Source organism: Xiphophorus maculatus, chromosome 10, assembly GCF_002775205.1.
Source record: "Xiphophorus maculatus strain JP 163 A chromosome 10, X_maculatus-5.0-male, whole genome shotgun sequence".
In the NCBI taxonomy this organism is placed as follows: domain Eukaryota; kingdom Metazoa; phylum Chordata; class Actinopteri; order Cyprinodontiformes; family Poeciliidae; genus Xiphophorus; species Xiphophorus maculatus.
This window is the reverse complement of record NC_036452.1, coordinates 20504060-20530558: the sequence shown is the minus strand read 5'-3', so window position 1 is coordinate 20530558 and position 26499 is coordinate 20504060. Positions and strand designations below refer to the sequence as shown.

General features: G+C 39.6%; 1 protein-coding gene across 14 annotated transcripts in view; it reads left to right on the top strand.

Moving 5' to 3' along the window:
- The window catches only part of cacna1g (calcium voltage-gated channel subunit alpha1 G), a 279545-nt gene that overhangs the window by 12987 nt on the left and 240059 nt on the right, over positions 1-26499 (top strand). The window lies entirely within an intron of this gene.

Genomic DNA, 26499 nt, shown 5'->3' with positions numbered 1-26499 from the left:
CCAAAATTGGCTGAGGCACAGTCCTCCTAGTCCAAAACCCAGATGCATTAAAACTCTGTGTACTTTTATGACTAAAACAATGTACGCACAAGGAGAAATGTTCATTTCCCTTTTTTCCCCCACCAGATTTATGAAAATGTTTATAGATTTATCAATGAATCTGATTCGCCGTCCTTCGATGGTGAACAGGCATCATTGAAAGCAACAGCGACATAAACCTTTGTTCACCACAATAAATCAATCACATTGAATTGCAAAAAAAACCAGGCATCATTTGAAAAAAATGAAAGGACATTGTTAGTTTAAAAAAAAAGTGTTTTCATGTGTTTGCAAGGGGATTTCTTTTTCTGCTACGACAAGGAGCCGTCTGCTGTTAGCTGTTTCACACAGACCACTAAAATGAAATCTTCACAACAATAGAAGACAAAGTAAAAAATTCTCTATTTGAGGTCTAAATTGTTGCCTTGTGGTGCCTGTGCGTCCTTAAAACGTCTTGAATTAATTTATCTAAAATGAAAGTCTTAAAATTTCTTAAGTTCAATAAAGAGGACGCTAGTTGGCCTTATCAACGTTACTTACAGGTTTTACATTTTGTTTTGGCTGCTTAAACAGCTGTTTAATCTCATACCTTCTATGAAGGATTTTTCTCACTCGCCTTCTGTACCAGGCGTATGTTTGAGTCGTCCGCAGACATCTTCACTCGCTTTGTTCTGAGACTCGAGGCGGTAAAGGATACCGCTAACAAGCTTCTAATACTTGGTTGCTAGAGCCAAGTGCCATGTGAGAAGCACAAATCTGCCACCAAGAGCCACAAAAATGTCAGTTTCGGTCCCCTGCATTTTCTTTGTACATTTCTGTTGTGATGCAGGTCTAATGGGGCCTTTAAAAGTCTTAAATTTGATTTGATTTTTTTTACCCCTCTAGGGGGTCTTTTGTGGGCTCTAGTGTCCCTTATGTGACAGTAGGCTGACAGGAAACAGGGAAGGAGAGGGGGGAAGACATGCGGCAAATATCGTCGGGTCCGGGAGTCGAACCCGTGACGGCCGCGAGGCCTCCAAATATGGGTCGCGCTAACCCCTACGCCACCACGGCACGCCCACATTTGATTTTATTTCAAGTGTGCTGAGATATTTTCACTAGAAACTAGACCAAAAATACCTAAGATTTTGTTTTTGCAGTGTTAAGATCTGCAACAGCCCCCTGCAACAGAAAACGAGTCATATCAGGTTAAAACTTGTTGTTCTAAAAATATCTTTTTCATGCTATAATTCTGTTCTACAATATATTTTTCAGTTGTGAAGATGACAAATGCAAATATATTATACAACAGCAAACTTTGCACGCAAGGTTTTATGAGATGTTGGAATGGGGAAAAATGTACTGTAATGACATCATAATGTTAAAATATAAAGGAACTATCACTCCGTTTTACTTCTTCTTCTGCACAGTTCCAACATAATTTAAGTGTTGAACGTCTTATTGTTTGATCTGTTAGATCCTGGGAACAGAAACCTGCCTCCCTGCCACCTTGCACGGCTACTAAGATGGAAACTAAGTGGCAGGACGACGTCTTACATAACTGCAGACCAAGCAGCTCTAATGAGCGCAGTCCAACTACTGCTGGAGCTGGTCGTTATGGAGACATGTGAGGTGGTGTAGGGCTTTGTTGTTGTGGTTGTAAGTCTTTGTTGCATTCAGCTCTTGGTGTTATTTGCAAGGGATTTATTTTGATTATTGTCACTGTGGATCTAGTCCCAGCAGGGCTTCCTGACAAGAGGTTCTTAAGATCGACATGAAAAATCTTGTGAAATGTTGATCTTAATTATTAGGCTCATGTTTTGTTACATTAAACTTTAAGCCCTATTCTTACACTTTTAAGTGAAAGATAACTAGATAAACATCTCTCAAAATGATGATTTTATTGACGAAGGCTAAACGCTCAAAAGCTAGCTAACCAACTAGGTCCTATGTGAAAGTGTTAAAGGGGCTGTGTTATGTAAAATAAAACTTTTTTTAAGCTTTACATCATGCTATGTTGTTCCCTCATCAAAAACATACCTGGAGTGTTGCCTTGATTCTTTCATGCATGTTTGAGAAATCCTTTGAACTCCATGGCAACCATTCAGCTGTGCAAAACACCTGCGTGGACCTAGCTCCGCCTTCGAGGACAGAGTTTCTCCTCAAATCTCCAGTTTCCAGGCTTCTGCCTCACAGAGCAGCCCTCCCCCGTGACTCCTCCAATCAGCTCCTTCAGACTAGCCAGCAGCAATTAGCAAACACCTGGTGGAACCGCACATCTGCTGAGCTCATTATAGTAGACATTTCTCAATGCAACGCTGGTAAAAACGTTGTGAAAGGGTGATGACGTCCTGAAGGCGGAGCTTCAGAAAGAGCAGGAGTTTCTTAAAGAGACAAAAGTCCACTTTCAAGGCGTTAAATTACAAAGTAAAATTTATTTCACTTCATTTGTCATATACTGCATTTTTATAACTGAAGGTAATACAGTTTCTTGATTGTGCCATAAAATGGCACTGTATTCCTGGACAATGCATAATGCTGCCTTTTAAATCATGAATTAACTTTGATTAGTTACCTTCATGGTAAAAGTCCAGTAGCTACTCACACCTTTAAGTTCAGACTTAAATTTGAATGAGATGCTATGGCATGAGCTGAAAAATACTGGTGGTGCTTTCTAACCTTACAACGTAACTGACCTATTATCAAAAAAAGAAAAACAGACGGAATAAATCTGTTAGGGAGCAAACACTATTTCACAACACTAGCATATACAGTCAACATGAATATATGGGCAGAGAGATGTTTTTAAAGTAAACTGTGGAACTTGAAGTATGTGGTGCTGAAATGAATCCAGACACTGATAGAGAAGCGTCAACAAACTGTATGTGTGAGGGTTAGTCATTCATCCACGCCGAAAGTGCAAATTACTCATGAGTAAGAGAAGTGACAATTGGAAAGAGCTGCCAAGAGGAGAGAAAGTGAAAGGAAGTGAGGCCGAGACGGCACTTACACTGGCGTGAGTAAACAACTCAGTGTGAAGTCTGTTTTTAATGAGGAATCTTTGTTCAAGAACTTAAACACAAAAGAAAAGCCCGTCATCATGGTAGCCCGCTACCTGCAGCCGTCTGTAAAAGATGAACACAACGGTAAACAACGTTCAGAGCTGCTGCTTTTCTGTCCTGGCCGTGTTTCATTTTCCTGTTTTTGAAAAAGCAGCACATCTGCAAAGACAATAAGGATCAATTTTAAATTCGGCTGCTAAAGATTTCTTTGAAATCTCACAAACGGCATGGCGCAATAAGCATCCCAATTATAGATTTACTGGTTCAAAATGCCCTTGTGTTTTTATTGAGTTGTGAATAGGAAAACCCTAATGCTCCCATAAATCACAGCTCTGTTTGATTTCCGCCGCTGAAGCATTGACTTTCAGCCACGAACCCATTAAACCACCCACCTGAAGCTACCAGAACTGGCAGTTCAGAGAGAGAGGAAGGCTGCAGAGTCTGGCCATCTTCACCCCTGAATTATGCAATATGCAGCAAAAATGGCTATATATTTTTTCTTTGACAAGTGGTGTTACTTAGATTTATACTGTGGGTGTTGTCCAGAGATTTTGTTTTCAGAGAATAAAATGACATCACCAAGTATTTCAAAAGTTTCTGTAAACACCATGATGAGTAAATCGGATTTTGTGAAAGCATGGTCAATATATAACGTAAATGGCTAAAAGTGCAAGCCTATAAAAATTGCTATTGCATGGAAATAATAAGCAGTCCTTTTCAAACATTCTTCTCCAAATATCTACATGTAGCGTTTTCCAAAAGGAAACTCCCGATTATAAAATGCACTGCCACCTATTCCTGTCCAGAAGTAGCCTTTGCGTTGCCTTGCTACGCTATACCACTTAATTCTCATCTCCTTTCAGTGCTCCATTTGAAATTTCTCCCATTGAGTTTGATTTCCGTAGCAGAATTTCAACAAGGCCAATCAGTGATCAGAAGGATAAGTTGTGAACGGCGTTGATTTTCTGAGCTGTTTTAGAGCTGTAGTCTTGGCAATGGCACTACAGGCACTACAAAGTCATTCAGTCCATGTTGGCCACACTTCCAAATATTGAGCAGTTAATGTCGGAGCAGGAGACCTTTTGAAGACCTGGCAAAGATGTTGTTCAGCTCTGCACTTCTGTCTTTGCAGTGGGGGACTGCGCACGTGATTTCCGGTTAGCTTCACGGCGTAGCTGGTCCATATCATACATCACAGCCAAACGTTAGTAAGTAGGTGAAATCGGATCCATGCCTGGAGCAAGCAATCGCTTCTCAGTAGCCAAGGTTCCAGACCCTCTGTACTAATGAAACTAATCAAGGGGCTGACATTTACCTGGTCAGTTCAGAAGTTTTTGGAAACCATTTTCTAGTTGGATGGTCTCAGTACAAAGATGTAAGTTGAGACTCTGCCAGTTAATAATGTCAAACAAATTAAAATGTAGGCTTGCCCAGGTAAAACTAGCTGGGTATTGCTTTGGAATAGATTTTGGGACAACATTTTTGTGTTTTAGAACAATGAGATGTACATTAAAAGACAGGACTTTGTCGAAAGTGCGCTGACACCATAATGTGAATGAACCCTTTGAGATTTTAGTTGGAGATATAAAGGGCTTTATAAATAAAATTGATTATTATTATTATGTATAGAAAAGAGAAGGGCTCAGTTCAGGACCCAGTGGAACGCCATTGCTCAGTCTGAGATGAATGACAGACAAAGCATACACTAGTAAATCTGAAGTTGACCACACAAATATGACCTCTAACCCTGATAGCATCTACAAGTCTTTGATATCAGAAAATGTAGGAAATAGACAAAGAACAGATTTAGTTAATACATGTGTATTAAAACAGGAAAGTAGGGGAGATATACTGTAGGCTATTTGTGTATAGGGGAAGACATGATGTACTTTCTCCAAATAAAGCTCAGTGTTACTGTTTTATGAGTATCTAAATTCAAAATGACCACACAGTGTGTCTCTAGGTGTCCACCTGAGACACACCTGGAACTATATCTTCTTAATGGTAATATCAGAGCAGTTTCTTAGTCTGAACTCCCAGACTGAGCTGTGTCCTCTGAAGCTGTGGTTTGGTCATTCTCTGGAAGAACCATCAAGTCTTCTCCAGTTACCTGAGTGACCCGGTTACTTGGGTGCACATCAATACGCGGCGTGAGTCTGCTTGGTCAGGCTGACGGCCGCCTTGGCGTATGTGGCCAACAGACGACTGGCTGCCTATACGGCAACCACAGAGATTCAGAGCTAACCCACAGACTCCGCTGCAGCACAGCTCAAACCAGAAGCAGGAAGCGTTCGTGCCATGGCTTCATGCATGTGTGGATTTGTGTGTGTTTCTACAAGATTGAATGAGAAATGTTTGTGTTTTGACTTCTGATGGAATCATTTATTAGTTTGTATAAGGAGTGTAAAGTTGGGTTTGAGTGGCTTTAGTGCTGGTCCTTCATTTGCTTGTTTTGATGCGAACCTTTAACTTTTTGACTCTAATCCACTCTATAAATCCGATTTCATAGCTGGTGAATTCATGTGAATGTTGTAAGAACCGTTCTCTGGCTTCACAAGTAAGGAAACAAAGGAATGTAAGGATAAAACCACACCTTCCATAGTTCTGTATATACTTCTATCAACATCCCAGTGACCAGCTTCTGAGCCCAGGGAGCTTTTACAAGATTTTTTTCTGTGTGATTCCGGGAACTGACGGTCTGATGGGACACTTCCATCGCTTCCCTGTTGTTGGACCATAACTGCTGTTAAGCGTCGCGCTAAATACAGATATGCAATTAGGTTGCTTTATGTTGGCTTTTTTTTTTTTCTGTTATCAAGCGTTCATGATTTTTTATTATTACTCCCAATAAATTACCCATAAAAACACTTGACAGCGTATATATTTTACCAACAACGGTTGGTTTTTATCCCTAGCAATCATCATATTGTTTGTACTTTCTGAGTGCTCACCAACCACTGGGTGTTTGTCCCCACAGATGGCAAATTTGTCACTAATTTTCAATTATTGGAGCAGAGAGAACAATTAGTTTGGATAAACACAGCGTTTAATTAGTGCAGCAGAAAACAGCTTGTCTCCATTACGACGGATGGGAACTCTGAGCTCTCTGTCACTGTCATCTGCAGCTGATCATCCGGCATAGCTGCTTGGTTAGATGATTGGTCTAATTGATTGCTCTGGTTGTTTGGATGTGTGGAGTGGTTGACTGCTTGGTTTGTTGTGTATTTTACATAACATAAATTATTCCTTTTTGGGTCGTTAATTAGTTTGTCTTCTGACTGGTTGGGTCTTTTTTCTTCAGTTTTTTTTGGTTGTTAATGTTTATAATGGATTGTTTGAATTACAATTTGCATAAACGATGAGTTGAGATATTTAAAGCAGTCAATTTATTGCTTTACTCCCAAAATTGAAGCGTAAAGGATTTGTTCGGCTTTTGGAAATGTCAGTTAGTTGTATTTTTTGAGGGCTGATTTGGTATTTTTTGGAAGACTTGATTTATTGTTAGCTTTCTACAGTATATGGTTGGATTATTTTTTTGTAGTACCTTGTTAAATGGCGGTTTATTTGTTTTCACTGTCTTTATCTTCATATATGGATAAAACATTGTTAATAGACCAGACCTCGACTTTGAAGTTCGGGTTGCTCAGTCCAGGTCATCCAGGAAAATACCAGATGGAGCTCCTTGCTGAGTTCAGAATGAATGTATAGTTTGTGATTTTTGAAGTTGGTTTCTCTTAAAAGATGAAACACAGTTAATTTTTTTTTTTGCAATTAAACAGTTTGCATTTTAGCAGTTTTAAAGTCTTTCCTGAAGATTTTTCCTACTTACCTGCTTGAGTTTTTTATATATATATATCTTAGCTATTTTTGGCTTCTGTAGGCTCCCATCCTCCCAGAAGCCGTGCTTTATCAGTTTTTGCTGTTTTTCCTATTTTTACACATCCATCTTCTGCTGTTAGCTCGTAGTTCCTGTAATTTGAGAATCTCTTGGTTTTGAGCTTTTTTTTTGTTTTGTTTTTTTTCCCAGACAGATATATTGGTGAGCAGCTTGTCTGATAAAATTGCCCTTTTTAGGCCGCGTCACTGGCAAAACGACTCAGGTGGCGCCGACACAAACCAGACCCGACCGCCGGCCTTATCTCTGCACCAGCACACATCCACAACTACCGCTCTGTCTCAGCAGACAGTGTCAAATCAACTGACTGTCATATCAGCCCACCTCAAATTGCAATTATTCCCAATATTCACACATCTCCCTCGTCACTCTTCCCTTCTTTCGGAATCTTGCTTCACCGCTGTTTTCCTCCGCCGCCGTCTCTGTATCTTTGTTTTAATCCGTCTGTCAAGTCATCGGGACGCTAATCAGGGTTTTTCCCATGACAGATCTGTGGAGTCTGAAGAAGAAAAAAAGAGAAAGAAGAGAGCTGTCTCATTATAGATAAAAAGAGAGATATAAATATCTCTGGGGTTGAGGAGTCATGATATGTTCGTTGATCTCATCCACATACACCCTCTCTGTCACACAGCTTCACCGTCACAGTAAAACAACCCCTATATTGAGGTAAATGTAAAGCATTATGCAGTTGGATTTTACAACATCAGATTGCATTATTGTGATTTTCTAAGGAATTAGTTTTTTTGTGCTGCCTGAAAGCCCTGTTGATAACATTCGTACAGGGTGAGCTAATGAAGACACACCTCTCAGTGTGTGGAAGCATGTGCTTGGTCATTGCATTGCGTTTGGCAACACTGATTACCCCATCCAAATTGGGAAATGTTTCTTTTAAGGATTTGCCGCATGTTGAGACATAATCAACATGTTTTTGTTTTTTTTTCTCTCACAATTAAATGTCGAGTGAGTCTGCTTGGTCAGGCTGACGGCCGCATGTAGCGTAAATCGAGCTAATTGGTGAGTCGTGAACACAGATCTAATTTGTGTTGTTCTTGGTTCTTTTGTGACCTCCTGGATGAGTTCTTAATTCCCTCTTGGAGTATTGTTGGTAGTCTGACCAAGATAGAAAGTTCCTCACTGTTCCACATGTTCTCCATTTGTGAGTACTTGAGTCTCAAAGCATTGGAGCGGCGGAGACACAGGAAAACTCTGAAGATTTAGTCAGGACAAGATGAAACAAAGGCATAATTTAAGATTTTGATTTCAGGAAAACTTTTTCTGAAATGATAGAAACAGCACTGGAAGAGATATTTTGCACGATTTTCAAATCAAAGCCTAACCCATGTGGATTTTGCGGAAACATTGAGAGGCTTATTGATATTCTTCATCCTTATAGTTGAAATTTTTAAATTTTTTTGACACTAGTCATTTTACTTTTAATTGAATCTAGACATTTTTTGAAAAAGAAACACACAACTGGATGTCGTCTACATAACACTGATAGAAGATATCGTAAAACATGATTATAAGTGACCAAGAGAGAGCAGCAGAAACAACTATGAGCCCAAAACAGAACCTCGTGGAACCCCAAAAAACGCAATCGGACAACAGGGTTTGTTCAGACAAACCCAACATTAAGTCCCAAATGGGACAAACAGTATTGTCCCATTTGGGTAACTCTTTCTTGAAATCCGTGGTTCCAAGGGAGAGGAAACATGTGGTATGCACCTTGAGAAAATATTTGTAGCCCTCGAACATCAGCGTATTTTGTGAGGTCTTAACCACCAACTTCTGTATATTTTATTCCCATTGTCTGTGACAGACAAACAAAAGGTAGCTCATAATTACAAAATGAAAGTGAAGCAATATCAAGTTTTCGTGGTCAGGTTGTAAAACAGTATTCCAAGCTTTGACTATCTCACAGAGCCTTGCTCAATCCAGCTTCTAGAGTTAAATACTAACAAACTGTGTCAACCGTGTGTTTTACGTTTCCTTACCTGTGTCTAAGTGTAATTGCTCCGCTTCACTTGTGAGAAACCGTGACCCGTGTCGCCCCGGTTGCAACTCCGACGTGACATTAAACTTTCACACACCGGTATACATGTACATAAGTATATACCACACTCTTCCTTCAGCGCCGCGCACAAGTCACTGTGACATTTACAGCTTTTGCAGCCATTAGAGCTTAATGTTCCACTGTTGCCCGTGCAGATGGCAGCCTCCAGAATCAGATCACTGCAATGTTTTTTTTTTTTTTAAAGTGCTGAGCTTTCGCTTCATTTTAAACACCACACCTGAGCAGAGTACAGTTGTAGAGCGGAAAGGGATCAAGTCCCATGATCCCAGATCTTACCGGATTTAAGGGCGATTAGAAGATCGTGAGAAACAGGTGTGAGCTTTTAGACTGACAAAAACGTAACATTAGTATTTGATGACGACATTAGTCTTGTGATGTTGCTGGAACATATGTTCCTCATTTTTATTTTATTTCTTAGATGATTTATTTGTAGTTACTGTAACGCTAGTCATTACGTAATGATTTAAGTAAACGATTTAGCTTGACGTAACGATTTAACGAAGTGCTGCATAATTTAAAGCTTTTCTAACGCTGTACTCCAATTTGTCCTGAATATTTAGCATCTGACGGCTTTTTCAAAAACAGCAAGCTGAATGTGACAAAAATACACAATACTACAACACCAACATATTTCTTTGGGTTTATTTCAAACATGATAGACACAGATGGGGGATAAAAAAAAGAAGAAATAAGGAAGAAGGGTGATGAAAAGTTTTAAGGAAAGGAGGTGGGAGTAGAGGAGAGAGAGAAGCATAGAGAGAACATTTCAACATCTTTAAAGTCTTCGTTTAAACCTGCGGGAATAGGAAAAACAGACAACCTACAACAACAAACAACATATGCATATGTAATAACAGTTATAAGATCATTGGAAAGTACTCGGTACATGGTAATAAAAAAAAAAAAGAGGGTAGAAGTAGTCGGTGTTCTGGTTCCCTGACCTCGTTAATTTGAGCCTTTAAATCAGGGGTCCCCAAACTTTCTCCTGTGAGGGCCACATAACTTGTCCCTTCTCTGATGGGCGGCCGGGGTCAGTTTGTAACAGAAAAAGTGTGACGATTGTAAGAGTGCTAAACATAAAAATGTATTGTTTTTCAGAAAGCACAATCAAATAACCTTTTCTGGATTCTTCAGAGAACAAAAGTCAGGAAATAACACTATTTATGAAATAAATAATAACCAAATAACACTGGGTTCTCCACATAAAAAAAAGGGATAGGGTCAATTATATGCATGTATAAAATAGTTACTAACTAATAGTTAATAATAAATAAAGTTCATTACTAAGGAACATTTTATTGCAAAAGTCCAACTTATCAAATAAAAATGCACATATATGAAAATACTCTGGTATTGTTCAGGGGCCGGACCAAATGTGGAGGCGGGCCGCATCTGGCCCGCGGGCCGTAGTTTGGGGACCACTGCATTAAATGGAACACAGGTTTCAACGTGTTGCTCGTAACAAATGACCCAAATGCAACTTTGCCTAATATGTGACTTTTTTGGACGTTGTCAGCTTTACAAATGGAGGTTCAGTTTTAAATATGTTTGTCCCACAGATATAAGTTAATATATAATGAAGGACATACAGTAAGTCTGTTTGGTGGCAGGAGGTTAACATACTATTGCATAAGTGTTTGTTTTTTTTTTTCTTCTGAAAGTAGCTCTTGGTTGCATCTGAAAATGTGGTCATTAGGTGCCATGGATGTACAGTAAGTAAACCAAATATTTATCAGAAATGAGATTATATTACCAGAAGGGAAATTTGCTCTTACCTCTTTCAGGTTACACATAGTAGTTTGGCCTCATTATAGCCAAACTACATAGTAGTTTGGCTATAATGACAACGTCCTGTACTGCGTGACGTTGGTCATTACATTCAGTTCAAAAGGTCAAGAGGAGCACAGCTAAAATGAAAACAAACTGCTCGGTTAATGCTTTATTAGTAAAGCACCAACCAATGGACCTGTAAAATTGGTCAGTTGTTAGATAACCATTTGTTTTTCTTCATTAACTTAATAAACAAACTGCATCTTGTCTGATACTTTTTTTTTGTTGAAACTCACTACAAACTGCTGTCGGTGAGGCGTCTGCGGCACTTTTTGTCTTTTACGGTGATCGCAGTAAGACAATGTTAACACAGATTAGTTTGCGTTTTAAGCTCCACACTGCTGCGTCAATGTTTGAGACTTTTACTTTGAAGTCAGAAGGGAAGTAGTTCTTGCATAAACCTGCTGGCACTGAGAGTCAGCCTGGTTGAAGAGTGACACGTGATTATGGGGAACTGCTGTTGTGACAACAATTTGGGTCTTGATGAACAAAATCTAGTTCATCCACAGGCAATGAACAAAAATGGCAAATGGCTAACTTCTAGCCAATCACAGAGCTAAAGTTCCTACTGGTGCTAAAGGCCAGGGATAGGGCTGTTAGCTAACATCTGTTAATACTTCACACCACCTCAAAAAACAATCGCTCTTGCCTATTTTCATAGTTCAAACACCAAACTTACTTTAACATAGCATCTTACTGTAACCGCAGAAGCTGATCTCAATGGTCTTCTTTATCTCCACTCTTGAAGTTACAGCCAATCAGCGCCAAGAAATTTAAATTATGGTCCTGGATTGGTTGCTTTGCGAATGACAGTCAATAGCTTGTTAGGTTTTTCAGGATCCCAATATGCATTTTCTTTCGACTACTTTAGACGTGCTTTACAAAAAGAAAAAAAAAATCCATAAATAGGAACCTTTTCTGTAAATAATTTGGAGTTTCCACAAAGAAATCCATGAATAGGTGAAAGCCCGCTGTATTATCTGTTGTCTTTTCTCTTGAGCTGGTTATGAAGGAAGTTGAAATGAGCTCCAAGTAAAATGGGGGAATTTAAAGCCTTATGAATACTACCATTACAACTGATTCAGTTAAGGTCTTTCTAAATAGGTAGAACCTAAAGGAAACTCCCAGCATCTCGCACGGCAAGGCGTGCTGCGGATGAAACCCCGACTCTATATTACTCAGATCCCACACAGAGACGAAGGGTACGTAAACTCAAAACTGTCTCGAGGCTCTTTCTCCATCGCGCATATTGCATTCCAGGGCTCCCACACGTTCATAAATGTGACAATATCATTTTCTGGGAGAAAAATGCACACGCTTCGCTCAGAGGGCGCCCGCCATCCCACACGCAGAACGAGCGAGGAAGATGTGCTCTTTGCTCTTGATTAATATTTTCTTTTTGCCATCATTTCCCACATTTCCACCCACCGGTTGGTGTGTGAAATCTGGTCTTTATTAGTCTGTTCTATACTCTAGTAGACCACTGCATAGTCTCACCTTGTAGTCAAGCACACTCAGGGGAGGTCTCTCCCTGCTCCATTGCTTGGGTGTATGTGTATAATTGTGTGGGTGTGTGTGTGTGTGTGATTTTGCAATGACTTCATACAATTCACAGATGTAGACAGAGAGGGAAACCCTGTCTGGTCCCTGGAGAAGTGTGTGTGCGTGCGTGTTTGCCACTGATGCAAAGCGAGATTGAACTGTCTTCAGTATGTAATCCTGTGCAGATGCGGATAACGTAGCTGCTTTTAGCTTCTTGTGCTGCATTTATATTTCCTAAATTCTTCTAGATTGTTCAGCGGTGACGGATGAGGAGCGGTTTTGAAAAGCGTGTGCTCGGTGCTTCCTGTAGCGTATGTGCAGAATCACAGACACTACCACACACACGCGCACCCCCACGTGCGCACGCAAACACACACACCCCAGGTGCCAGTAGGGGAGAGCTTCGGTGCTCGTGGTTTCAGTGTCCCTCGTTAACTTGCTCTGTACAGGATTTCCTACAAGATGTGGCTTTAAAACCATTTCCAGACTTGTCTGTCTCCTTCTTTCCCCCCCCCCCTCTCCCTTTAGTTTCTTTTCGTTTTCTTCTTTTTCTTTTTGGAAATAGAGTGAGACTCTGCGATGGAGAGAAGGAAGCAGAAGTCTGCTTCTAATTTAAAGTGCTCTCTGGCCGTCCTCTGCTGGGTCCTAACTCCCTTCTGTGTCGAGGCACGCTGCCAAGCTCCTCTTTAAGAAAAACACAAATGAAATTCATAAATAACGCTGTGTGCCTGCGGCTCGCAGGGGAACCCTGGTTGTTTGGCCTTATCCTTCTGATTTGCTTGTGTGTAATAAACAAAAGTGACTTTCATGAGGCCTTTTTTTGTTTTTGTTTTGTTGTGCAAGAATAATATATGTAAATGGTAAAATCGTTGATGTGGGGCTATTAGCTAAAATCTGCCAACACTTCAGTCCACCTTCCTTTTCTTCCTGGATTCCACTTGTCTAATTCTGAAATTATCATAATTTCAAAAATTAGAGGAAATTCTCCCATTTTGTGTTTTTGTCGAGGCAAAGCTTTTCCTAAATATAAAAGTGTATTCGAAAGAATCTATATATGATGAAATGTACGTAGTTCAGTCTTTTAACTTTTGGCCAATTGCTTCATGGTCATTGGTTAGAAATCTGTCACACACAGCTATGCACCAATGAGCACATTTAGCAACTTCAGTTTAAGTGACTTGCCGAATGGCAGGGGAGGAAGCTAGAATTGAACCCAGAACGTTTTGATTGCACAACAGCCAACTCCTCCTGTGGGGCTCTTTGTAATTGAACTCAAGAACAACTTCCTTTCATACTTTGAAATAAATGTAACAAACATGAATACAACAGGATGCCATGGATAATGACTTTAATTCATTCTAATTCCATGTTCATATATTGTCGCAAAACATGCTGAACGAAGAAGGAATGAAGAAGTTTCAAAGACAATATGTTTAGACAAGTCTGTTGAAGGCACTACACGATTCCTGCCTCAGAATGATACAGAGCTGTTTGATTAACTCACTCCCCCCACCTAAGATCCTCATTTGACCCCAACATTGGTATTTACAACATAGAGTTTATAACACATTGTGCTTGACTCAGTTGCTGAGCAGATTAACTTGTCGCTTTGTGACCAGAGTGTTAACCGATCCTAGGAACTGCGCCTGGCTGGGAAAGAGTGTTTGGGATATATACTGTATATACATATATATACAGTATATACAGTATATATATGAAAGTTCTGTTAGTCATTTTAGTAAATAAAAAGAAATCTGCATTTGCAAACACCCTGGTGTTTGATTTTTCTCCCTGCAGGGAAATGGTCTACAACTGTGCAGTCTAGGACTGTCTACTAGATGGTCTGGAACTCAGACAGACGATTTTGCAACCTTTCATCTAAATTGGCTGCCTCTGACTTCCTCCTGCAGTCCAAAAACATTCCTGTTAGATTAAATGGTCTCCAAGTTGTCCCGTGATGGACTGGCGACCCGTTCAGGGTGTACCCTGCCTCACTTCCAGTAACTGCTGGAGATGAGCACCAGCCTCCCCAGCGACCCGGCAAAGATAAACAGGGATAATCGTTTGACTGGATGGATCTTTTTCTAGTTCCTAGAAACATCACCTTATGTGCAATGCTTCGGAGCTTCATTGAATATTTGGATAAACCGCCATGTTGTTTTTATAACTAGACGTCTTCTTCAGGCTTTGTCATCAGCTTCAGCCTCTAGGACCAACTACTGTTTTATTATGCCATAAAAACCCCTAAGAATTACACTGTAAGCAATATATTGTTAACTGGCAGTGAACAGTTACTAGACAATACTAGGTATCCTAGGGTGCATTCACACCACCCTGGTTTAGTCGACTTTAATTGAATCGTAGTTTGTTAGCCTAGAAGCCTGAGTATTGATTAGTAACGTCAGCCACCTTTCTAACCGAGATGACCGAGGTGTTAGGTTGATACTAATGAGATTATTTCTTTTTAAATTTGGACTCTAGGATTGGAATTGTACGCTCAGATAAACAAGGAAAACAGCCAACAAAATGTTATTTTCACGAAAGTTATTGCTATTCCGCAGGCTGTATCTAAATGGAGGCTCCTAGTGCAGGATTCAGATTTGATAAAACCCCCAAATCTAATTATCTGTTCATATTCAACAGCTGAATACCATGATCAATTGTGTTTTTACAAATATATTTATAGCAATTATTTTGGATTCTTGATTCCTCATGTTATCTGGGTGTAATGCTTTTGTTAGAGGCTTTTAATTCTGAGGTTCTCATGGGATCCTCATTGAGAGTAAGCCACAATTAAATGAGCCAATTTCTGTAGACTTCAATGACTCCAAATAATCCTTTTTAATGGCGCCAGAATAACTGCAATTGTAATCATAAATTCCCTTCCCACCAATTTTATCTCCCCGCATACAGTCGGGGTAATCACTAATCGGAAACTCACATATTCCCATATGAGTGATCCCTTGGGCAGAAATCTGTCTAATGGCTGTCTGTAATAGAGATCCATTTTAGCATTCTGAAAGAAAAGCTAAACTGGTATTACTGTACATCTTTTCTCTTGTCATTTTGTGAAAGATTTAACAACTAACTTCGTAAAATGGCACAGAAAAAGAATATTTTTTTTCCACTCTTATTGGCTACTGAAAGAACTACCAATTTCAGATTGAATGTCCATTTTTTGAATGCATTTTTCTTAGACGCCTGTAAAAATAATTTCTGTTCACGTTGCTTTTTTGTTCTCTGGGTAATAATTTTTGATGATAAATACAGAAACAACCATAAAAATCAAAACAACAATAGTGATAGTAATATTGATAATAAAATAACATTCAGTGCAAAGAGGGCTACACATTTTTCGATGGGGAGGCGGTAAGGGACCTGGATAATGGACAGGGGGGGCGCTGGCCCAAAAAAGGTTGATAAACACTGGGCTAGGGCAATGTCAGCTCCAGTTTTGTGAAAGACTCCTTCAACATGTCCCTCCAGCTATTCCCAAGCAGTTTTGCCAAGACCTATTGCATTCCTGTCAGGGGAGAATGCCACTTTTGGAAACTTCTGTTGACATGTGGTGGGGGTGATTGTTGAAGAACAATGTTTTGTTGGCAAAACATCTTTCACATATGATGTGAGATCTACGTAAATGCCAGGGTGGCTTTTTGTTTGTAGGATTTCTGCTAAAATGACCGACAGTAGTCATGAGTTGATTTAACGATCCAGCAGATTGGTATTGCTGAGTCAACATCTCGCGTTGTGCTGACCTATGTACTACTCTTCCAAACACCTTAAACACACTCTGAAGTGTGATATCAGCACGCTCCCATTTTATCTCCACTGTTCTCCCACTCACAGTGCTCTAGAAATTTCTTCAAACTTCCCTGCCAGGCAGCAAAAATCCCTCTGATACGTCGCAGTTTACACCTGTTTTCTGACTCCTCATCTTAAACCTGCTGCGTTCACCGTGCAGTGGCAGCTGAAAAGTGCATTGTGGACTTTCATCTGCGATACGCCTGCGTGTTTCACGCAGTGATCGGCAGATCCTCCATCAGGGTTTTGACGCGCAGAAAATAGGCTCTGGTCTTGTGTATTTCAATTTTCGAAACATTAAACGCTCTTCCTCTCATCGCCTCCATTTTCATTGTTCCCAGTCTTCTCTGGTTTGCTACCATCCCATGCGAGCCGGGGTTGCTATGGTGATGAGAAGGGTTTTTGTTTTTTTTAAACACCAGGAGCTCCATCCAATGTTTCTCTGTCTTCAGTGTTTCTCTTCTGTTTTTTTGTTTCTGACTGATTGTGTTCCAGTCCAGAGGAGGTGGCCATTGTTTTGCCCTGCACTGTCTACCTGCTGTGTTTATGCATCATCTCTTTCTATGAGTGAGCATTAGTGTGGTCAGTTTTGGGATGGACAGATATAGGTTATATTGTAATATGTCCGTCACTCATATTCTCATCTTTCTTCAGGTCAGTAACCAAGAGTGTTTTTAAAAAAGAATTCACCTTTGCGCTGCTTTGTCACGTTGCAGTCTTAAACTCTGAGGTATTTAATCAGGATTTTATGTAATGCATAAAAACATGGTATTGTGTAATTGTGAAGTGGGAAGAATCTGCATTTGTCTTCAGCGCCCTTGAGTCAACACTTTCAACACTGCCTGTTTTAGAGACTATTTTTAAAATAATTTTGTCTAAAGACTGAAAGGTTTGCACATTCTTCTTTGCTCAGCTCAGAACAGCTCAAGCTCAGATAGATTGGATGGAGAAAGTCGGTGAAGTCATACGTCATAATCTCTGTCGAATTTCAGCCTGGACTTTGACTAGGCCAATACTCATTGATCTAAACCATCCCGGTCTCCAGAGGGGTTTCTGCCCTGTATTCAGCTCAATCCATAAAATAAAGTTGCCACCAAGTTTCATATTGGTTTGGTGTTTTCTGGGAAATTCAAATTCAAACTTTGCATGTAGGCCCAAAATGTTACAGTTTGGTCTCATCTGACTACGGCAGCAAAATGTAATGCAAATATATTATCTCAAGTTCGCACTGTCATATGGATATTGTGATGAACTGCCTGAACTACGTATAATAAGTCATAGTTCAACTGAGACCCTTAATGAACAACCAGATTAAGAGCTGGATTAAATCACACAAAAATGGACTCTGTGTACTCATAAAACGAAATTTGAGGAATTTCACTGACTTATATTTTGTGGAATCAAAATAAAGAGGTTTGAGTATAAAAATATTCCCCACACAAAATACATTGTATTGGTTGTAGGGAGACAAAAAGAGGAAAAGCTCCACTAATCTGCTGATAGCAGAGCTAGTTGTTCTTTTAGCGTTTTTGCTAGCGTTGAAATCATTTAGCGTACTTAGCTTTCCCTAAATGTTTTGTGGATACATTCTAAAGTGCTAATCTACTTGGCTGTTCTGTAAACCTTCCATTGAATAAAGTTCTACTTCTGTTTTTACGTTTTGATCACCAGCTGTTAAGAACTCTTCAGGTAGCCAGACGTTTATATTCATGCTCTAATTTTGAAGCGGGTGACGACGCTGTTCTGTTTCTTCTCCTCATGTTATCCCCCCCGTAACTTTATTTAAAATGAGAAAAAATACAACACTGACGGTAGAGAACAAGATAGAAACATAAATATAATATTTCAAACATCTAATTTATAATATCAGAATGAAATTGGTGCTCGAGGCTTGTGATCTTTTAAGGGCGGATATAATTTGAACTGAAGTTAGATCTTTAGCATTAGCTTCTGGTAAATTCCGTGGTGGTGTAGTGCTTTAGCATTAGCAAAGCTAATGTTTATGATTACGCTAGTGTTTTAGGGTTACTTTTTAGCTAGCATTGTCCACCACTGTCAGTGGGTATGAATACTTTATCCAGGGCGCTATCATTTTACCTTCCTCTAAATATTCTCCTTTGTTCTCCTCTTTCCCTTCTGCGCTTCCCTCATACAAGCTAAGGTCGCCTCTTTCTATACTGTGCAGTGCATGTGTGTAAAATTTATAGAGGTGGTCTCACCCTGTCATATCTGTCAGAGTTTTTCTGGGCATAAGAGGGAGCGAGGCAGCGCAGCGAGGGCAGAATGTAACTCAGCACAGCAAGAAAGAAAGAGAGGGGAAACCTTGTCTGTGAGGGTAGTCAGAGGGCGAGGGGGGGAAAAAATGTGGGAAACAAGATTTTGGCTCAGAGAAGCTGTAATGAACCCACGCGAGCTGAGTCATGAGAGATAAGATGAAGATGAAACCCAGTTGTTTCCCCTTACGGGAGATTCTGTTGCTGGCAGTGGCACAATTAATTTTACAGAGAGGCAACATCCAAATGAAATAATCACAATCGCAGAGGGACGAGATGCAGAAAGCAATAAAACAAACTGTAAACACTTTGTTGTATGTGCATAAAAGGGAATGATAGAAAAGGGCATTGCCTTCCTCTTTGCTCTTATATAAAGCTTTAAATTTAATAGGGGACTTCATTTATACAGCTTAACAACGGCACATTTTCTTCCCCTAAAAATACTTTCCCATAATGTTGGAATGAGTGGGCTTTTGCTCCTCATTTATTCAGCAAGTGTAGACTTTGCAGCCATGAACTACTTAATTCACAAGGTAGCATTTCATAGTACATTTTATACATGATTTCACTGGTTCTAAAGCAATAGGAGGGTAAAATACAGCTGTTAAATAATGACGTCGTACAGACAGTTTTGTGCAGGCTCTACACGGTGATTTAGAAACGTAGCCCCTTAAACATTTTCACATTTAGTCTTGGGACAGCCACACACTTCTGTGCTTTTTATGCTCTTTAAAGCCAAAAAATGGAAAGTGTTGCACCTCTTCCCACCAACCAGCAAAATGTGACAGGCTGGAAAAATAGATCATTAATCAGAGAGGTAGCACAGAAATCAGCCATAACAATGGAGGAGATACAGATGCTCACACCTCGTGGAAGAATCCATGGGCATGGTGCTCAGGGGAATCGCCTCCTTTTGCTATTTCCCAACCAATCCAAATGCAGGAAATGACCTAAATTCTGAGTTGGAATAAAACTCGAGGTGCGTAAAACACTGACTGTACATCCATAAAAGCCATAGAAAACCCATTCAAGGTTTTAAATTTTTTTTTTTTACCCCGCGCTTACAATTCCCCCTTACGATTGCAGCCCTGGACAACCACCCGACCCAATGCCCATATCCTAAGACTACCACTGCATCGGACAACTATTGGTAGTGCACTCCACAAATCTGGCCTTTGTGGAAGAGTGGGAGTAAGAAACTAATATTTCACATTACCCTGGGTAGACCTTCTGAGAAAGATGGTGGTGGCAGTATCATGCCATGGGGAGACTTTTTTTTTTGTTGGTACAGCCATGTTGTTTGGAGTTACTTATGAGAAGATGGATGAAGTTAAATACAGGACAATTTTCTAGAGGCTACAAAAGATTTGATTGGGACATAGTTTCATCTTCTAGCACTAGAATGACCCTAAACATTATATCCAGTGGGACTACAGCAGGACTATTCATGTGTTGGAATGGCCTAGTCAAAGTCCAGACATAAATCTAATTAATATGTGTAAAATACGGTGGCCGACAGGTGCAAATGCGCAGCAAAAGAGAAAACATGCAAACAAAAAAGAAGACACCCCCGAATGAAATGCAGCAAACAAAAAGAGAGACGCAAACACCCCCGAATGAAATGCAGCAAACAAAAAGAGAGACGCAAACACCCCCGAATGAAATGCAGCAAACAAAAAGTGTTGAAAACGGAAGTGCTCCAGACCACTAGGGGGAGTCAAAGAAAATAGTATTCATTTCTATGGGACCAGATGCAAGATTCAGAGAAAGAAATTTGAAAGAAAGTAAAGGTATCTCTCTGAATCTTGCATCTGGAAAGTGTGATTATTGTGAGAAGTCTGAAACAATAGAGCATGTTATTTTAGAGTGTTGTAAGTATGAAGAAGAGAGAAGATGCATGCTGAGAGAGTGTGTAGGTATTAAAGAAAGGTTTAATTTAATAGAATTTTTGAGGAGAGATTTCGGGAGTAGACATATTCAAATAATTATTCGGTATCTTAAAAAAACAAAGCTATTTCATAGGATATGAGTAGAGCAAGTTGGGTGTGAATGTGTAAAGAATATCAAAGAGGGGTATATAAAGTTATAAGCAAGTTGGATAATATAAGCAGGTGTGTATGTGTGGGGGTATGTTTAATCAGGAGTTAATGGAGGGAAAAGGTAGAAAGTGAAAGTTTATAGACCATCTCGAACCACACTCCATACTGGTAAGTGGCGGTAATGCTACTGTAAGTTTGTTGCCAACCGCCAATAAATACCAAGAAGAAGAAGAAGAAGAATCTTGCATCTGGTCCCATAGAAATGAATACTATTTTCTTTGACTCCCCCTAGTGGTCTGGAGCACTTCCGTTTTCAACACTTTTTGTTTGCTGCATTTCATTCGGGGGTGTTTGCGTCTCTCTTTTTATTTGCTGCATTTCATTCGGGGGTGTTTGCGTCTCTCTTTTTATTTGCTGCATTTCATTCGGGGGTGTTTGCGTCTCTCTTTTTGTTTGCTGCATTTCATTCGGGGGTGTCTTCTTTTTTGTTTGCATGTTTTCTCTTTTGCTGCGCATTTGCACCTGTCGGCCACCGTAGTAAAAACATACAAAAGATGCAAAAAAAAACAAAAACAAAACCGAATGAGCTTGAGCTAATTCAGAAAGAAGCTATACAGAGCTGGTAGAGACATACCCCAAAACGTTGGTTCAAACACTTCACTTCTAAACTCTGGCTTTGGTTGGGAATTAGAAATGTACTACAATGTTTCAAATTTATATCTCTGAAATTGTTTTTTCTTTTTTTTTTTTTCACCTTTTCTACTTTTGACCACACATGAATATGTCGTCAAGTACCATTTGTAAAGCGGCATTCTTATCACTGCCGAATCAAGACTTGCTCAACATCCGAACAATCCTTTTAGCAAACAAATGTCAGGTTTTCCTGAAATCTCGATGTCAAACAGATTATACGGCCTGTTTGGTGCATGCATCAACAACAACTTTAAGGCAGCCCCGCATGTAATCAGAAGAGTACTTAGACACTTTGTGGCAACATTCCAAGTCTGCAGATCCCTGTCGTACCTTAGTGTTGACAAGTCCCAAATTTATTCTGTTGATAAAAGCTGAACACAAGTATGTAGCACCGCACTGGAGTTTTACTGCTTATTTAAACATTTATTCTGCTGCAGTAGAAAGAATTATTGTGTATTTAAGCTACTGGAAACTCAGATTTGTGTTAAGAGAAACCCTGGTTTCCTGTGTACATGTATACTTGAGACGGAAGAGCGCGAGAGTATGCGCGCGAACCAACAAACTGTTACTGAGTCAGGGAAAATAGGAGGAATCAAGAACTGATTTACCCTGAGGGAGGTTTACATCCACTCAGAGAATCAAAAAATCCAAAAATAAATAAAAATAAATGGTTAAATTCAGTCTCACATTGTCTGAATTAGACCATGTGTGGCAGATGTTTTCATTTCAGATCATTAACTCCAAGAATGGAGTCCAAGGATAGTCATCCTCCAGAAGACCTGCCCCACCCATGGCCTTATTTAAAAGATTTCTTTGAAATAACTGGGTCAAAAAACGCTTCCTGGAGATTCCAATGCCGCCTTTGCCTTCCCCGAAAGCATGAAATTATATCTTTCAAAAATTCACCATCAAATTTAAAAAAACATATTGAGGTAAGTTAAGTTGCTAAACGCTATCGATGTTAAATTAATTTGTGTTAGTGAAGTTTTATGTAATCTTAGCAAGCTTTTTGTTGAACTCGACTGCAGTAAATAAATACAATTACTGTATATTGTTATAAGCTAGCATGAACTTGCAAGTAACAGTGATTACTGCGGTCGTGTCTCCCGCCATGAATGTTACATATAAGTTGACGCTAAACTCCTTCACGTCCTGGTTATTGAATAAATGTTAGCGCCATTAAAATAATCTCCATGTAACAGTTACAGTCATATTCAATAAATTAGAATATGGGTTCCAATGAGACGCGACATTGGCGGACATTCCCGCCCACAGAGTCAGCCGTACCCCCCCTGCCTGGAAGGTGTTTATTCTCAGCCCCTTTCTGTTAAGAGTTCTCTCAAAATAGCTGGCAAAAAAGTTAAGTTCATGTTTTATTAGGACGAAAGACTAGATGTTTCCAAATCGCTTGATGTTTGTTAGGTCAGTTTAAAGTCCCTTTTTTCAGGGAAACAATTTTCTTTTGAACGTGTTTATTTTGAATTAAATAAAACATTTCAAAGGTATAATAATTTCTCTCATTTTGCCTAATTACATGTAACCCTGCAGGTCATCCCTGGAATTCTGATGCATAGAATAAAATATCTAAATCTAAACTGTCACAGGGGGTAAACACAATAAAAACATGCTTTATCTGCAGCATTGCTCATTAAAATGGTACATTACTGATTTATTAAAACTAAATACGATAGGTACACTTAATGACATTATATAAGCCGTTAGGTATTATGGTCGGCAAGTACTTTTACTTTTAATACTTAAGTAGTTTTAAAAGCTTGTACTTTCTTACTTTTACTTAAGTAAAATAATAATGTGGTACTTTGACTTTTACTTGAGTAAATTTTTGTCTGTGTATTTGTACTTTTACTTAAGTACATTGTATGAGTACTTTCTCCACCACTGCACACGACGCCCCACTGAGATGGTTTAGCTGCAAAATATTGCATGTTTCTGAAACATGAAGACAGAAACCTAAATAGGCTATTTAGACAGTTTTTTATCAAGTTGATTTGGGGGTTAGTTAGACTTTAAGGGTAAACAGACTCATACTTTTTTGCACATTCTCCATGTACAAAAAAGTGATTCTATGTTGTTTGAATGCGTATCATATTTGTTTTGTATGTATGGAGCCCATTCAGCTACACTGAAGATCTTTAGCCTCACTCTGAACCCTGAGTCAGCAACAGCACTCATTGAGTTAGAGGAATATTGAAGGATATATGTGAGGGTGGATGGTGTGTTACGTTGTAGGTTGTGCTACATTCATTGCTGTCATGAATTTGTTGGCCTTTTTTCTGTTTGGTAAGGTTAACCTTAGAGTTCAGTGTTTACGTGCGTTATGCGTTTCCTAATTATTACGGGGTCTGCTCCATTCAGCCTCTGAGAAGCACACAAACGGACCCAATGGCATCTGTTTTTGCGCCCTGATGATGGCACATAAGAAAGACAGGATGAGCTTCATTTTAAATGAACAGGAGGATTTGTGGCAAACAGACGGATGCACATTGATTTTATTTTCTTTTTTTTTCTTTCTGACAAATGAGTCTTCCAGGAAAATGTTTCATAACTGCTGCCATTTCAAGCTTGAGGTTTTAAAAAGCCAAAGATTAGCAGCACCCGAGCCCCTATGCATTCTTCAACAATAAAGTAAGACGTGTGCAGAGTCGCATTCTTTCCTGGGTATGCTGTAATTATTATATTCTTACAGGATGAAGCCCATCAACCCCGTTTCCTGTGGGTAGGGGCTGGTTTCTCATGGTCTCCGTTCGCGGGAATAATTTTGGCCTCATATATGACGGTTTCAAAATGTCTTACATTGAAACTTCTCAACTTTAAAAAGAAGTGAAAGGCAGGAAGTGCAGTAGCTGCAATTCATTATTTAGGGTAAGGGAAAAATTGTTTGCAGACTGCAGATTTGTAGCTTTTTATTTCTTTGGTGTTCTCATAATACTGGAAACAGTCCAATGAATGTCTTCGGACATGTCTTCATTTATATTGTAAAAGATTAGCGAGGAACCCAGGTATTTGCGGTGGTTAGCTAAAAGGTATGACTAGCTTAAAAACTCCCATTATATTCCTTAATGTGGAGCAATAAACATAGTGGAAACCATCTGTACTTAAAGGTACAGTCAATTAGTAGCAAGGAAAATGAATGGCATTCCCAGATTGGCTGCTTTGCAAATGGCAGCCAATATCATGTCAACTAGCATTGTGCCTTTAGTTTTCTGCTTTCCAAGCTGAATTTTCTTTTAAATATTTTAGCTATACTCTTTGAAAAACAGCCAACAGATAAACAAATTTGGGAAAACTGAATAATTTGGACCTGTGTTCCACAGAAAGTCATTGAATATTGAACTATGAAATAAGTGGGTGTCCACTTGAATGTAACATTTGGAAGGCTGTTATATCTTAAAATGGTACCTTAATTCTGCCATTTGGTCAACAAACTATTTGTAGTCACAAGCAGGGAAATGACTGTTTTCTAAAATAAAAAAAAAGAGTTCCCAACAAATGTTTTCCACTTATTGGATCAAGAGGGACAAATGGCCTGTACTTGCATAGAGCTTCATCAAGTCCGGACAACCCAAAAGCGCCTCACAGTACATTCAGTCATTCACCGATTCACACGCTGATGATGGCAATCTACTGTATTCTAGTTAGGTACACGTTTCTTTTTATTGGACGGTTTATTGGCGACGGTTGTAGGACTTCTCTATGCGATCAGTGGGTCACCGGTCACCTGCTCCGTCCACCTCTGTCGATATGTCTTTGGGCAAGACACTACAATACGGTATCAACTGGTGAGTCGCCGAGTCGATTCCCACTCCGTCTTGACTTGCGAAAACAAGAAGCAACCACCAGTTCCGCATGGTCAGTGTAGACCTCCGTAATAGCTACCTCTGTGTGAGGCTGTTTGATGGACGGCCTACATGAGAGGATGGCATCCTTTACCGCCACAGAAAATATGACAGCTGTGTCATCTCCCTGACAAACTGGCCCGCACTATTCTACATGGATGAGTAACTACGTCATCATTTCATCCTTTCTGACCGATGCGTCTGCTGTTTACGAGGTAGGTGTGTGTGCCGACAGGAACCCGTCCCTCTGTGTGCCTCGTGTTGACAACCTGTGCAAAATGTTTGTCTGTAAGGCGGGTTCGCCTCGCTAAGTATACCTGAGGGAACTCGGGGCCTTGTAGCCTCACTTTATCATCGATGACACTCTTACTTGTTGGGAAAGAGAGAGAGAGAGGGCGCGTCACCAGCAGGCGGCCTCGGTCGACCGCTCACACACTCTTCTGGCTACAGCTGAGACAGATTCATCCATCACACACATTTACACACAAACACACATGCGCTCGTAGTATGCACATGCTCTAGGGGCCAGTATAAATGCACTCACAGCTACTTGTGCTTGTCACATTAAAAGACATAACTCACGTTGGAGTACTTAAATACATACTTATACACATAGCTGTAATTACTTAACTCCAGCTTTCCATTAGCAGGATTAGCATTATTTATATCAATTATAAATTGTGATGGATATTCACCAAGTTGAGAGAATATAGGCTCAACCAACTAATTACTTGATACTTTTCTGTTAGTTTCATGATATAAGGATGAGTTCTTTATTATTGTTTGGGTTTTTTCCATATTAGTTTGTTCTTCCACGTTCTTTTTTGTGGCTTTTCCATGTCTTATTACTTAATTCCTTTGAGTTTAGCTTCTTTCTTATTCTTGAATGAATTTCCTGAGAAAGAAAAACCCTGTTGTACCATTAGCAAGCAATGTACAACTTATATTATTGGTAATATTCCTCATTCAGCTTTAGTATCAATTTTATTCCAATAGTGAAATCTGTATTTATCACCAAAACGGATATAGTCCCAAAAGTAAGCACATCTGTATATATACTGTGTATAAGACAAAAAGTAAAATTTGATTTAAATTACATTTATTACAAGAAAAAAGAAAATAGGGTTAAAGGAAAAACTGCTTTAAATGTGTTGAGATAGAAGAAGCTGTTCTGTGTCAAACAGCAAAAAGCAATTCATGTCTAAATTCCTCAGCTGGTTGTAAAACCTACTTGCTTTCTTTAAACAAAGGCTCTACCAGTCTCTTTCCCTACAAAGGCCTCTCCTTCTACTCCCTTGTGTTCTCGTCGCTCCGCTTTTGTAGATCCGCACACCCACAAAGATGTAAATGTGCAATAGGATTGAGTAATAGCCACATGTCAGGAAATACCTCTTAAGACCAGAGAATTCCTC